This window comes from Aquila chrysaetos, chromosome 8 (assembly GCF_900496995.4).
Source record: "Aquila chrysaetos chrysaetos chromosome 8, bAquChr1.4, whole genome shotgun sequence".
Taxonomy (NCBI): Eukaryota; Metazoa; Chordata; class Aves; order Accipitriformes; family Accipitridae; genus Aquila; species Aquila chrysaetos.
This window is the reverse complement of record NC_044011.1, coordinates 44,113,795-44,129,225: the sequence shown is the minus strand read 5'-3', so window position 1 is coordinate 44,129,225 and position 15,431 is coordinate 44,113,795. Positions and strand designations below refer to the sequence as shown.

General features: G+C 50.6%; 1 protein-coding gene across 6 annotated transcripts in view; it reads right to left on the bottom strand.

The window, feature by feature from the left end:
* The window catches only part of OPCML (opioid binding protein/cell adhesion molecule like), a 315,386-nt gene that overhangs the window by 128,854 nt on the left and 171,101 nt on the right, over nucleotides 1-15,431 (bottom strand). The window contains exon 1 of one of the 6 annotated variants that reach the window (XM_030021754.2): nucleotides 918-923. The exons of the other annotated variants lie outside the window; for them this stretch is intronic. The gene's annotated coding sequence lies outside the window, so the exon portion shown is untranslated. Of the gene's footprint in view, nucleotides 1-917; nucleotides 924-15,431 lie in introns of those variants that run through there. 6 annotated transcript variants of the gene reach the window in all.

Below are 15,431 nucleotides of genomic sequence, written 5' to 3'. Positions count from 1 at the left end.
ATCCAACCCAGTCCTCTCCTCTCGGGCAAGATGGTCCCCAGTGGCCCCACGGCTCTCACCGTGAAGCAACGCACCCCTCGCCCCGTCTACCACCACCCCGGGCAAGCCCGGCAGCCTGCCTCTGCCTCGACACCCTCATTTTTGCACCTACGAATGCATCCGCTCTCCCAAGGCAACCAGCCAACACGCAGGAGCCTTCAGAACGTCTCGCTGGTTTGCTGGAGCTCTCAGCAGAGGGGAGCCGAGCGGGGTCTCTGCAGAATCGGGGAGGAAAATGCCCCCGTACCCCCTCCTCGCCCCTGCATGCTCACCGCCGCGGTGCTGCTGGGCAGGTTTGGCAGTCGTGTTAAGCAGGTAGAGGTCTAAACGCTTATTCTCAGCCTGTCTGAACTACCTGGGCTTCACGGGCTGCAAGTCCCAGGAGAAATAAAAATTCTCAGTATTTTCAGTCTTTCCTCTCTGTGGCCAGTGCAGATGATGTTTTTTTCACCTTTGAAATTCTTGCTTCTAAGGGCTGAAGGGAGGGGAAAAAACATTAGGTGAGGGAAGGATCTCGGTTCCTGCAGGCTTTGGAAAACTTCCCTGGGAGTTTGATTTGAGCTGTGGGTAAATGCCAGCGCAGGTCCCCCGTTATCTGAACCAGCAGATCTGCTCCGTGCGTGTCTTGCTGCTGATTTATTCCCAGTGGTATTGGGCACAATGAGATAAATACGCAAGCTGCAAAGCCGGGGTACGGATGTGAACATCTCCATCTTCCTAGGTCAGTTTTAATTCATCTTTTAGAGTCAGTCTGGTCTGAGCTGTTCACTTCTGACTCCAACCCAATTCTCTTCAAAGCCCGGGTCTGCCTGGATTCTGGGATTAAAATCTAGGTTTGCAGCAAACAAAACCAAGCTTGCTTTATGAGGAAAAGTAACCTTGGGGGAGGGTTTGACTGCAGTTTCAAAGGCTGAGCAAGGTTTCTGTACACAGCACTGACTCAGTTCTGCTTGCTGTCAGCAATCCCTGCTATCTCCAGGTTGCTGACAACCCGACAATCTCTGATACCGCAGTAAGGAAACAACCTGCAAGCCGCAAAGCCCGTTATCCCATTTTGCAGAGAGAATAATGAGGTAGGAAAAGACAAAGGAACCCAAATATCTTTGGAGAAATAAGAGACCTGCCCAAGGCCGCCCTGGAAGCCCAGAGTCCCTCCAACGTGCACCATTCCCCATGGACACACGGCCTTGGAGCATCCTAGGTTGCTACCAGGAGCTGGCTCCTCCACCAACAAATAGCCCTGAGGCTCCTTCTAGCACATTGAGGGCAAAGCCCCTTTTACCCCACCAATTCAATCAAGGACACACCGCTACAAAACCATGACCGTTTCCAAAACGGCTGGCACCGGTTCCAAAATAATCTCCCCAGGCTCGACGTGGTCGGTGCGAGGCACCTGCCCAGGGCTATTCATCCCCAGGTAAAAGCGTCAGAGAGCACGATGAGCTAGACAGCTCCATCGCTCGCCCGCCCAGCCTGCAGCTCCTCACGTACGTTGTTATTAAAGCCGGCATTTGTCATGTTAAGCAGCTGTTCTAACACAAAGCAAAACCGTCAAGGAAAATACGAGCGTTGCAGATGCGCGGCATTTTCTTCCTAACCCGCTTTATTTTTATTTATTTGTGGGTTTTCCCCTCCCAGCTCCTTCACCCTTTAAAACTACCCCTGCTATTGCAGCTGGCTCTGCAAGCCACCATCCTGATAAGCAGCCACTTGCTCGCTTCTTCTGGACTTCGCAGGCTCTCCTATTCATTGTTGTTTCTCTGTCGCTACAAATTGGCACTTCTAAAGAGATTTCCAGGCCAAGTATTAACCCCCTCCGGAGCCCAGCCACATAAACACACGCGTTATTTGTCAAACGAGAGGAAGGCAGTCAAGCTGTAGGGAAATTTAAGTGACTTGTCTGAAACGGCACCGAGGAGCGAAGGCAGAGGAGCCGAGACAGACAACCCTAACTGCCACAGGATCTTCTCTCTTCCTTCCAGCCCCGTCTGCAGCCGAAACCCTGAAATCCTCCGTCTGCCCGATAAATCAGCAAATGCAGGCTCCCTTTCAGAGCTAGAAATAGGACCCAGGAGTCCTGACATCACACAGCCATATTTAAGCACAAAACAAGGTTTCCTCTCGTTGCAAATTCCAGTCCAAACTCCTTTTAGAAAAAGTTTTATAGAGGTTTTATTTATTGCCAACTCCTGGATGATAAAAAGAGGCCACTACAAGTCCTGTTTATTTCCCACCCTCGCAGGAATCGGAGGGGCTGAGATGTGAAACAAATGAAGGGCTCCAGCACTGACCCTGGGCTCGTGCTGGTTTGCAGACCGCTGGGTGATTATTTTATAATAGCTGATAGCATCTGTGATTTAATGCAGCTGTTAGAAATTAGCAAGGACTCTATCGAAGGCGTCCCAGTCACTCACGATAACAGGCTAATAAATCATTCCCCCAGTGCTCCGTGGCATTTATGGTTCTATTTTAGAGATGCAAAGCATAGATCCGGCTGCTCTCCTGGATTTATTTTTATTTATACTTTTAATAATGCAATTAAATAAATAAATTTAGGATGTTGTGACTCTGTTGCCAAAAACAGCACCGACGAGAACTTCCCCTGCATGACTTCCCTTCGTTATTTTCTCCCCGCTAGCCAATTAAACGGAAAACAAATGGCTCCAAGGCTCCTCCAAGATATTGCTTGCTACGCATGGGGTGAAAATCTCGTACCACTGAAATCCGGGGGAGGCGGGAAGGGAGATGTGGGAAGAGAGGGGAAAGCTGGGGTGACTTTCACTCTTCTCGCTGTCCAAATTTCCTCCCACCACACCACAATCCTGAATATCTAGACGCTACATTTCATGGAGGCATACGCCAATGCGCTCACAGTTGCCCAGTCTTCAATTAGCCACCAAACCCAGCTTTATTATTTTCTTATGGGGCAACGATTTGGGGCATTCCTTACGCTCCTGGAAAGAGTAGAAAAGCAGCAACTTCCCCCATATCTACCTATCACGGCTGCAACCTGGGTGCTTAAAAACCTCCCCTCAAATAGGATGCCTGATGCCAGAGCAGGAGGAGGGTCTCACGAGGCTGGCTGACCAGCCTGGCATGTCTTTCTCCACTGAACCACATCACGATGGAGCGCACCCTGCCCTGTCTGTATGCCTCCAAATAAAACCAAGGGAATTACACGTGCTGCCTGGGTTGATGTGCCTGCTCCAGACATCCTGCTTCGGAGAGAACGGCCGAGGGAGGTGGGAGCACCACCGCGGAGAGGGAGCTAATCATGCAGAGATGGACGTGAGCTCCAAAAACCTTCCTTTTCCCTTGCAGCACGACAGAAGCAGCGTCCCAAATGGCTCCACAAACCTCACAAGAGACGCACCGAGGAGCAACGCACCCCTCGCTCTGTCCACCATCACCCCCGGTGGTGAGCCCAGGAGCCTGCCTCTGCCTTGACACGCTCATTTTTGCACCTACACACGTGCTTGCTCTCCCGAGGCAACCCGCCAACACACACGAGCCTTCAAAACATCTCCCTGATGGGGCGACTGGCTTGCAGGAGTTCTCAGCTCCTGCCTGCGCTGCCCGCTGCAAAAAGCAGGAGGGCTGGGAGCGGAGGGGAGTCGAGCGGGGTCTCTGCGGCATCCTTGCATGCCAGGGAGAGGTCACGATGCATCTCTCCCGCTTTTTCCCTTAAATGAACTCCCCGCAGCCAGCATGTCCTGGAATACAACGCGCCACAGATTGACAGCTTCAGGGTCACAGCTTGTTTCAAAGGGCTTTTCTGCAAGGTTTCACCACGCTCCTATTGAACGCCACCGAGGAGAAGCCAGGGGCACCCAGCTCAGCCGCTTCAAAGCGAGAGCTTGTTGGGTTACGTTTTGAGCTTTTGTGAAGTTCTTGTTCTTTTTCTTTTCTAATCTCCTTAAAATGAGCCTTATCCTGTGATCTCTCACATGGCCGGTTTGCATTCTTACAGGGAGCCTGACGAACAAGGTCAGCTTCACCTCTGGGGGGTCTCCATCACTTGGAGACCTGACCCATCCTGAGTTTGGTGCAGAGCCCACCTGCACCCCGGGTCAAGGTGGGGAGCAAGCATCCCGGTGTCTTACCTCAACGTTACCAACCCCCTTGCTTTCCTGCATTGCAACCCACCAAAATAAAAAAATAATTTAAAAAAAAAAAAAAAAAAAAAGACTGTTGCTTCTCCTTCATCTAAGAATATTTTCAGTTAATAAGGAGAAGGAACCAATTTATTTCTCAGCCACGCACTAAACTCTGGTGTTAGAGAGTTTAGAGTAAGCCAACACCCAATAAAGTCCGTACAGACTTCACTGGAGCTGAATCAGATCTCTGCTGGGTCCATTTAAAATGCTCTAAGCATTTTCATCATACCCTTACTTTTAAGTAGAGTTACAGTCAGAAAAATTACTCTGCATACACGACCCCAGAGGTTTCATATTTCTTCTCCTGCGGTGACAGTTCCTGAGCAGATCTGCTTAATTTACAAGTTGGGAGATAGGGTTGCTTTCCCCGCCCCCCCCCCCCCCCCCTTAAAACTGCCAGCCCTGCAAATTCCTCTGGAATGGAAATGCTTGCCTCCCCTTGCTGGCTCTGCCACCTCAGCACAGGACGGACAGCCCTGGGCACGGCTCCTGAGACACGAGCGGATAGGAGAGGGAAACCCAGCTGGCTCCCGATCCCGGAGCTGCAGCGGCGGCTCACCGGAGATGAAGCACCGGGTGCCCTCGTCGCCCGCATGCGACACAGAAGCTGGGAGGACGTGAGGATTCCCAGCGATAAGATGGAGATCACACGTAAAGCACCAGCGGAAAGCCACCATGACTAGCTGCGGAGGGTTTTTTTTAATTATAGAAACTGATTCTTTGCAATTACCGTTTAATATAATGGAATCTATCATTAAAGCAATGGGTTCAACTGCTCTGATCTTTTTCCATTTAAATAAAGACGGATGGAGAAGGCTCTGGGAATTGGCACCACCCACCAGACAGACCGGCATCTCTAACTCGGGAGCGCTACCGCAGTCAGGTCAGAATATTCACAGCTCCCCGTGGAGTGAAAACAAACAGAGCTTCTCCCTGGTGCCCCAAGCAGGGAGATGCTAGGTGTGCGGAGGAGGAAAGGGCACAGAGCACCCAGCTTGGGACCTCAGAGCACCTTTTCTTTGCTCCCCCAGTAAGTTTTTTCGGTGCACGCGTCTCCCATGGATGGAGGAGGCGTCGCAAGCCCAACAGCCCATCCGGGGTCTTTCCTGCCCTTCCTGATACTGCCAGCAGCCTGCTGCCATCCTCCACCGATCCTTAAACACAGTCCCCAGCCCGACACCAAACTTCTCCTGATGTCCTTCCTAGCCAGCAAAGAAGTGCTTTGATGACTGCAAAACCCCATTATTGCCTTCCTAAAAGAATCAAGTCTAGCCAGGTATTCCCATGGGTACAGCAAGGCCTAATCCTGCATCCAAGATCCAAAGCAAAAGTCCCACTGCTTTCTGCAGAAAGCCACTTGGTACTAATTATTCCCTTCCTTACCACAAATCCTCCTCTTAGCATGCAAGAAACTAAAAAAGCCTTGATCTCAAAAGAAAGCAGAGGGCTTCAGTAAGCACTTTTAGCAATATTTTAATAATAAAAATTCTAATTAAATTTTTACATGTTTAAATACATTTGTCATGTATTTTCATTAATAACATTCTGTGCCATCTTTAATTTGATAATCTCCTCACCCTCTGCAAATAACCTCCTCCAAACACTCCAGCCTATCTGGCACGCCAGCGGCACCGAGAGCTGAACAACTCTCCCAAGGCCACGCTGCCCATCGGTGGCAGTGGTCTCCACTCCTCTGCTGTGATCGATACGAGAGGGAATGGGAAATGCAACTGAGAGGGCAACCTGAAAAGGGGTCTTCACGGCAGACCCAGGAAGCCACATTACACCAAGCCTCTGGCAAGTGGAGATGTGGGAACATTTTTCTTGCTAGGAGCACTACAGGTCCACACAAAGCAGGTGAAGAAGCAGGAGGACAACAGGCACCAGAGGCAGTTCTCAGAAAACATCCTATTTTCAAGACCATTGGCACCCTAAAGACAAGCCACTCAACTTTCCAATGCCTTAAGGATCTGCTGAGCTTCAGCTTTTCTCCCTAACGTGGAAGAGAAAAGTGGGAAACAAGAAATGACCCCAAATACGCCTCTGTCCGTTCTGACTTCTGTGATACCATCTTGAGAGAGGGCAAAAATCCTGTCTCCGAAGACTAATTCAAGCTACTGGTTGATCACAGCCTGGAGCAGACTGGTATTTAGTAGCTGGGCCGAGCTCTTCTGCAGTTTTGTATTTATTTTATTAATATTATTATTATTATTATTTTTAACCGTGGAATCATTTTATTAATATTAATAAACCCGCAGAAAGTGCTAATTTCCTCCATCATTCTCCTAATTACCTCTATTGAATTGTGAGGATCATCTGCATGAATAATGACTCCCCATGCATTTGCTTCGCTGTTCCGCCTCTGTTCAGCAAAGAAACCGGCAAGAGCTGGATCCTGCACCCACAGATGGGAGGGAAGGATCTTTCCAACCACCACCAGATGCCTCCTGCATTGGCAGCCGTAACTAACGGACTCTCCCCCAGCCTCAAAAGCCTGGCAGAGGTCACCAGATTCATTCTGCATGAATACAAGGGATGGGACAGGTCTGCCGAGGGGAAGGCGACTGCTCTCATGCTACTTCTCAGTGCGCAAAGCCTCTCTCTGCTCCTCTGGAGCTCCAACGCCCTCACAAGCAGTTCCAAACGAAGATTGCATGGGCAGCCTGTTGCACAGCGTCCAGACCTCCCGGCCACCCCAGCGCCAACAGCGGTTTTGCTACCGGTTTTGGCCGAGGCAGAATCTCACCCTGGATTTTGGTCCCAAGGAGCTAGCAGCATCACCAAGGAATATCTCCCTTAGGCACACACTGACTGGGACCAGCAGGTCCTAGATCGGGTAGGGGAGGTTACGCCACAGGGACAGCTACTCCCAAAGCGGGGTGTGCAAGACAGTCTTCCCAGGAAAGACTGAGAACAGAGAGACCTTTTATTTTGTTGTTGTTATTGTCGCTGCTGATGCCAAGATGTTTTTTCCTTCCTGAGTCATCTACAAGGTCCTGAAACCACAGGCGGCATGGGAAGGCTTTCCAGCTCTGGAAACACCCCAAGTGCTGGTGTTTAGCACAAAAGCTAGGAAGGCTCATCAATGTCACTTCCATGGCTCCTTCACGGGAGCCCTCTGCGAGGTGAGCCAGGAGGAAAAGGGACACCAGCACACCTCTACAGCGTGTAACTTCAGCACAGCCTGGCAGTAACAGCTGCACAACACCCTCTGGCTTGCTAGGGGACCGTAAGTCTTTAAAAGATGTATGATGTTCTTGGATGGGATCCATTCCCCTGCAGCTTCCACATGCCAACAGGCTTGCACGAACGCAGAGGTTTGCCAGCACATGGCAGTCTGACGCTGAATCTCTGTGATGGACCCTTTGCAGGACCTGACATCCTCTGCCACCGGTGCTGACCGCTGCAGGACATCTGGCTAGGGAGAAAATTCAAAGCACGAAGGAGATCTCCACAACCATCCCTGCTCTTATCATGGAAAAGCAGCTCCGACCAGCTGCTTGCTCAGGCAGAGGGAAAAGACAGGACGTTTCTGATTCCCCCACCCCGTTTCGCTTGCTGCGAGCATACTCAACTTGTGTGACACCCAGACTTGCTGCCCTTCAGCCACAACCCTAAGCTGCAAGGTGGCCACAGGCTGCCTTTTTGCCTCCAGAAAGTCCTCTTCTGGCAAGGGGATAGGACACACTTTGGTGTTTTCCTTTGTTGGCAGCAGCATGGCAGGGAGAGAGACGGTAGGTTAGCAAGGCTCTTGCTTCACAGGAGAGGCTGCCTGGATCATATTTGTATTCATTTTCATGAACTCCCCATAAAAGTCACTAATAGAACACAATCTGCTAATTAAATTTCACGCAGGAAGGCATTTTCACCTTAGATTAGCAGTGTCCTTGCACATTTTTTGCTACTAATGCACTAATAACATCTTATTTATCTTATAAATGAATTCCGTTAGACTTATCATTAAATTTGAGATATTAACGTGCTCAAATGAACCCACATGAAGGGGGGGGAATAATTCCAAAGGGATGGAAACCATGAATCCATTTTCTTTCCTTTTTACTGCTAGGAAAGAAAGGCAGCGGGCTGACAGCTCAGGGGAGCAATGTCCTGCCTTTAACTGCTGCAGAGGTGCAAGCGAAGGCAAAGAGCCCCCACCAGCCCCAAGGTCTCGCTGCCAGGGCTGTGCTACCCAAGCAAAGGGCACGCAGAGCTTCTGCAACCCCCGGTCTTCTTTGTGGGGAGGTCTACATTAAGTGCTTTCACGCCATAGAGCACGTAGGAGAGGACCGAGATGCATCTCACTCCATCCCGTCGGGGTCATACCTATAAGACCTGCATCAAAACTCGGGGCTCCTATTTCCCAAGGACTCGCGCTCCCCCCGGAGATGCCCCATCTGGGTGTGCAAATAGGCTGGAGAGGCCAGCTGCCGCACCTGCTTCCCAAGCCGGGGCCTGGATTTAAAATATTTGTCGAAGGGAGGGAGGAGGTGGGGGAGAGGCGTTCTTGATCATGAATCTTGGCAGGATGCAGCTGCTGTCTGTGCTTCCCCGCGACTGGCTAGAAGATGGATAACAGAGAGGAGGCCAAGCTGCAATGTTTAAATCCAGATCTGCTTTCGCACGCTGCTGAGAACCCTCCCCTTCTAGAGCCGTATTTTCTGACTACACGTCCTCAAACCTCCCTCGCACCCAGCTTCACGGGCGACACATCACCGTCCGTCCGCCTGAACATCACGTAAAGGCCTGATGCCAACCAACAACAACTCAGCACACACCGAGCTACGGCTCGAAGAAGGGGATACGTTTTTATATCCGGCTTTTCGTTCTGCTGAGGCTTTTTATCCCAAATCGGGGTTTAGACTTTATGCACCCTGGATCCAATCCTGCCCTGGCTGAGCAAAACAAAAGCAATGACTGTTTCCTCCTCAGTACCTTCGTACATGGCTCTACGGTGCTTAATAGCCAACTTTGCAGAAGAAAACAACATCTAACCTCCGCTATTCTGACAGCGGCATTTTCTCCCCCTTTCTGAAGATCCAATACTTTCCCACTTGTAATTGGATGAGGCAACATTGACATCCAGTGGCCGATTAGATTAATCGCAGCGGAGCCAGTGTATTTTCTCTGGGGATGGAGCAAGGGCTGGCAGCGCAGGCTGAGCTGCAACAGGCAGAAAAGACGCCAGCATCCCACCGCCGTCCCCTCCTCTGCATCTCCCTGCCAGGGCCACCACCACAAACCAGGGGAAACTGCATTTCAGGGCTTCATTGTTCCCAAATCCTCCGCCATGCTGGAAGATACTACGGCCCCGCCGACATAAACCAGCATCTCTGCTCCAACTGAGGATGCGGTAGTTTACACCAGTTCGCCCCCTTATTTTGTGTCCCAGTCTTCTGGGAAGCCCAAACGCTCTGCAGGGTGCAAGCCGGCTGCCAGTGAGCTGCCCCGCTGTATTTTACCCCTAGACATAGGCTTTGAGACCATTATAAAGCCGAGGAGCACCAGCCACGGCTACTTCTCCATCGCTCCTTACCTACACACACACTTCTTGCAGGACACCCACTGCCCCAGCAACAGCGCTGCTTCCTGGGTAGGACAGCCCTGAGACCCCTTTGCACACTGGATTTTTCCCAGTGGCTCACCAGCACCTGGTGTAACACTTCACAGAGATGGGGACACGCTGCTTTACTAAACACGGGGCCAACCTGCGAGGGACCAGCCATTCCTCAGGCATTTACACCATTGCCTACTCCCGCATGCAGCCAAAACCTCCCAGTTCAGCATCAGGCCTTGCCCAAGGAATATTTTGGCTCTGATATCTCAAGTTCGACCTGGATCTACCTGCCCATCCGTTTGCGGCACACACCTTCTGCCCATCACCCAATCCCACCAGCTCCCGGTTGTCTTTTAGCCGTACGGCACCACGGCACAGGGCTGGTTATGGGTAACTTCACTTCTTTGCATTCTCAAAACGCTTTCCAGATGCAAGCTAGAGCTGCCCATCTGCAAAGTCCAGGGGAATTTCTGTATTCCCTGCTTACAGACAACGAAACTGAGGCACCAAGAGAGCAGGAAGACCGCGGCGGATGGGGGAACGCTGTAAATCCATGCCATCGAAGCCTGCATTCAGGCCACTCTGTCAACTACAGAACAATTTGCATGCCTACAGGGGCAGTTAGATGTTGTTCCCTCCCCAGACAGCTGTAAAAAAAAGAGGCTCCCCCTCCTCAAATCTGCTTTAAAGGTTCTCCAGTTTCTGTGGGGCTTTAATTTTATTTTTAAAAATACTAAGGCAGATTACATGCTACGCAATTAAATATTGATTGGGAATTCTCCCCAAGTATGTTTCCCCTCCATCTCTCCGCCTCCGCCGGGAGATGTCAAGTTCTGTTTCCCAAGCTGTCCCCATCCAGTGATTACGTTCATTAGGACACCAGCCTTGTGGTTAAAAGTACTTTCTTTGCTGCTGTACGTTTAATTAGACAACTCTTTCCTAGAAATTATTTATAGCCAAGCTTGGGAGCTATTGTTAGTCCGAATGTAAATAAGATTCAAAAGGGAAATCCCAGGGCACCCCTGTGGCTGGTGAGCCGCTCACTTCAATCCATTAGCACTGGTCCCAGCGCCCCTGCTTAGCACAGGCTTCCAGGGGCTTTATGGCTGCAACTTGTGCTGTTTAACAAAATAATAAAGCAAGCCAGGCTAGGCATGGGTTTCCAATTCAACTTCTGATGGACGACGAGTATTTTCCCTCCTGTCAGTGCGGGGAGCCTGGAAACCCCCCAACTCACAGAAAGAAAGGGATGTGGCTGGAGGAGGGCAGCAGACAGCCTTTGCGTTCAGTGGGGAAAATATCAACTTTAATTAGAGCAATATACATCTTTGCAAAACCATCTGAGAGCACCTGAGCAGGGTTATGTGTTTGTTTGAAAGGGCTGGGTTTGGAAACGTGCCTAGGAAGGACACAGACGGAGCCCAGCGGTCTCAAAACCCTTTGCAGCGAGTCCATGACAAGCTACAGCACCGCGGCTTCTGAAGGAAAAGCGAGCACATCGGTCTGATCCTCACCAAAACGACCAGACCAGCTCATAAACACAACCACCGCCTTCAGGCGAGACGTTCATCCAAGCCCTGGTCATCCTCCTCGAGTCCCTTTGCAAGCAGCATGGATGAAAGACCAAATATCTCTGGTTTCAACCCAAATTAAGTACCGGGCTGGACGGGCACGCTCTTCCCACCACCCTGCAAGAGCTTTGCTGGGAGCATTTGCCAACCGCTGCATCCAACGTGCAGCAACGGGGCGATCAAGTCTGGATGCTTCTCCCTCCTGCCAGCCCAGCACTCGCAAACCAACCGCGCATCATTTGATGGATGATTCACAGGGTTAATCTTGCATTTTCACACCTTCGGTTGTCCTCCTGGCATTTGAGGGAGGGGAAAAACGCACTCAAGCGGCGTTATTTAGCAGAACAGCACTCAGCGGCTCGGAAATAGCTGCTCCACGCAGGGAGAAGCGGCAAGGCCAGGCGCGTGAAGCGGCCGATAATGCAACAAAAATGGTAAATCTCTAAAATCTGCAAATAGTGAGGAACAGCGGGCTACAGGTCGCTGCACCAGGCGTGCCCACCATGGACACCGCAAAGGCTGGCTTCATCCACGCGCCGCACGGCTCTGTTAGGACCGGGAGGAAACGCAAAATTAAACACCAAAAGCTCGGCTGCCAGTTTTGATTTCGGCTGCCACCGTGCCGAGCTCCCCGGCGCTGCAAAGCCACCTGCGCGAGGTGTCCCAGCCCCGATGGTGACGGTGCCAGCAAGCCTGCCATCACCGCTGCCAAGCCCAGGCAGAAGCCATCACCGTTCTGGAGAGTAACACCATGGGGAGGTCTATTATTTTAAACATATAATTGATTCTAATTCATCACTTATCGCACGGTGACAGATTTTTATATAGTTTATTATCTCAGTCGCAGCACGGGGGCCCGGGGGGGCTGGCTCCTATTGTTCGGCAGTTCCTGCTCCTGCCTCATCTCTAGCTGCTCCCGTTATCTGTCTGATTAAGTTAGGGATTCTGGTATCTCAGGGTCCCCAGGTAACTGTCAGCGCTCATATCCTCCCCTTGCAGGATTAAAGCAGCCTTTATGCACCTCTCTCCTCCTTGACCCGCCTGTCACACACGGTCTCCGTGCTTAGCTGATGATTTGGGGACCACAGAGATGGCCATCGCTCCCCCTGCTCCCAAATGCTCGGCAGCAACACCGGGGAAGTCCCCGAGGACCTGGGTACCACGGCACCAAGCCCTTCGGACCTTGCAGAATGCAAACCCGAACGCTGTCACCTCCATCCCTCCGCGGTGGCATCCCTCCCCTCCCAGCACCTCCAATGGGAAACTGCAAAAGCAGCAAAAGTACCCCAAAGTGCCCGGTTTAGCACAGGGATGCGCAAACACAGCATCGCTTCCCAACCCCATCCGAAAACAATTCAGCCCTGATCCGCAGGGGCTGGGTGCTGCCGCAGCCCGGAGAGCCCCACTCCTCCTCCCCAGCGTTTCCCCTCACACTGGAGCAGTACGAGACCGTAGCTAAAATGGGTCAATTTGGAGAATTTCCATTTCACAAGGCGCTTTTTGCTTCTCCACACTTTGTTTCTGTTCGGTTTCGAAATGAGAAAATACAAAAGCACCCGCACACTTTCTTCCGAGGAGCTCAGCGACTCCAAAAATACCAGAAACTAGAATTTTCTTTTGACACTTTAAAGAGTCACTTTGCAATTTCAGTATTTCATTTCAGCATTTTAGATTATTTTGAATTATTTCTACAACATTTCACGATGCTAAATGCAACACTGAGCATCACACAGCACAGCTACAAGGATGTCATTATGTGACATAACATAATGATTGAAACATTTTACAATTTGATCCTATTTTAAAATCATTAAGGGCTGCTGCTTCTCCATTCTGATTGAAACATCCTGAGTTTTTTTCCTAGATCAAAGCGTGTCTTGTTCAAAATGTAAGGAAACAGTTTGACATTGTTCAAAAATGGCGTCAAAACCAGTTTTTACAACACAAACAACAGAGACTTTCATCTCCATGTCAAACTACTTCATTACAACAACAAACGCGAGGCACTTTTATCTAAAAACTAGGATGTTTTAGTTGACTTTAAGTAGCAGCTGCCCTTAATTATTTTAAAAACAAAAGAAAACATTGCAAGGATTAATCTGCTTTGGTGCCGGTGATGTCTCATAGAAATTTATGAATAATAAAAACAAACCTCCAAACACAGTCAAATTCAAGCAAAACTTTAAAACAGCGAAATTCTTTGCGATTTCTCTGCCAAGGAGACCAGTGCAAGGGAGGTCTATGCTGCTACACCACGCAGTGGCGATGCTGGCAGGGATGCCTTGTACACTTGCGAACCCTTTATCAGCCATCACCAGTCCAAAAAGTAATTGCAGACCGGGTCCGGCATAAAAACCAACCGCCCTGACCCGAACAGTCTTCCCCTGGCAAACACACCTGGGAGGCTCGGGAAGGGCTTTTCACCTGGGGGGGAAATCAAAAGCTCACTTCTGGCTTGGACTTGATGTCCCAGGCAATGCCATCCCTGATGTCCCCTCACTTCCATGAAACGGAGGCAAGGGATGCTCTGTACAGCCAGGAATGAGTAACGTCACCTACGCAGACCTTGCTAGGCATATATTTGATAAGAAATACAGTCAAAATCTGATTTAAGCCCAGCTCGGCAAGCTGTGGTTAGGACAACTCTGCTCTCTGGACTAGGCACTCTACCACTCTCCTATTCTGAGGGCAAAAGAGCCCCAAGAAGTATTTTCTCTTGCCTGGCTTCTGTCCAGAGGGGATAGCGGTTCCGTAGGTTTGGGACCATCACGTGTTTTTTGACACAGTACCTAGCACCAAGGGAGCTGAACCGGTCAACCCCTTGAAACTGTAGGAAGTAAACAAATAGCAACAATAACTATATATATGACTTAGACTAAACAGTGTGGTATTTTGCAAACGCACATGATTGCACGTACAGGTGGAGCGTGGATGCTACCGTCTGCCCAGGCTGCATCAGAAAGCGTTGATTCAGATGGGATCAGAGAGACCCGGAGAGGACCACTCCAAAACGGAGCAAGTTAAAACCGCCGCCCAACCAGATTAATTCCCATTAGCAGCAACCGGCTTGGGGGAACACGACTTTTTCTCATCCTTCGGGTGCCCGTTTGCAGCAGCGGGGTCCCGACACCGCGGTGGCAGGCAACCAGCGGCACGCTCGGGCTGGCGGCAGTGCCCGGCACGATGCCGGCGTTCCCTTGAGCCCTGCGTCCATGCAGCATCCTTGGAAACCAAACCCCTCGGCTCTTACAAGCGCAGAAGAGGCCCTTGAGGTGCTATCGGCCGCTCCCCGAGCGGCTGAATATTCCTGAGGTGGGCTGGGGCTGGGCTCTCGGTTGCAAAAAGGAGAGCACTCGTTTCCCCGCCAGCTATTGCCTTTGCTGCTGACATTTTGCTCGGTGCATGATGAGCTTCCTCCCCCACTTCCCCTAGGAATGACACCGCTGTTATCTCCGCTGCATCTAAAGCACACACAGACTCAGTTTAGGGACAGTTAATTTCCAATTCTTTCCAGATGGGTTGGAATAATATCCCCAGGTGGTAAATACATTATTAAGAAGGCAGTTTGGTGTGAAATTGGCTATTAAAATATAGATAAAGTTTAATATATTGAGCTCCTTGTCAGAAAAATCACTTTAGAGGGAGCTTATTATTTGTTTGATATTAAAAGAGTCACAGCTCCGCTCCAAGTGACAAATGGGGAGGGGGAGGAAATGCCACCAGTAATGAACAAAAGCTTTTTAACATTTAAATTTAGGTTTCCGCTCAAAGCCCCATGCTGTTCTGGGCATGCCCGCCCAGCAGATCCATCCGCCACTCCTCAAATGCCAGCGGCCGAGGGTGCCAGCATCCCGCGCCCATCTCAAACCCTGGCCACGATGCCGGGGGATGAAGATGCTTTTTCTTCCCCTTTGGGGGAATTTCAAAGCAAGCAGCCTCCCCTCTTTGCTCCACGTTTCCTTACCCTCTGGGGCATTTAGGAGCAGAAATCCAGAGAGGAAAAACCAACTTCCCAACCTCCCCAGCGGTATCACAAACCCCAAGGGGCAGCGTGGGATGCTCTAACTGCACGCCGAAAGGCAAGCCTCCCCTCCCGCTGGAGCAATGTCC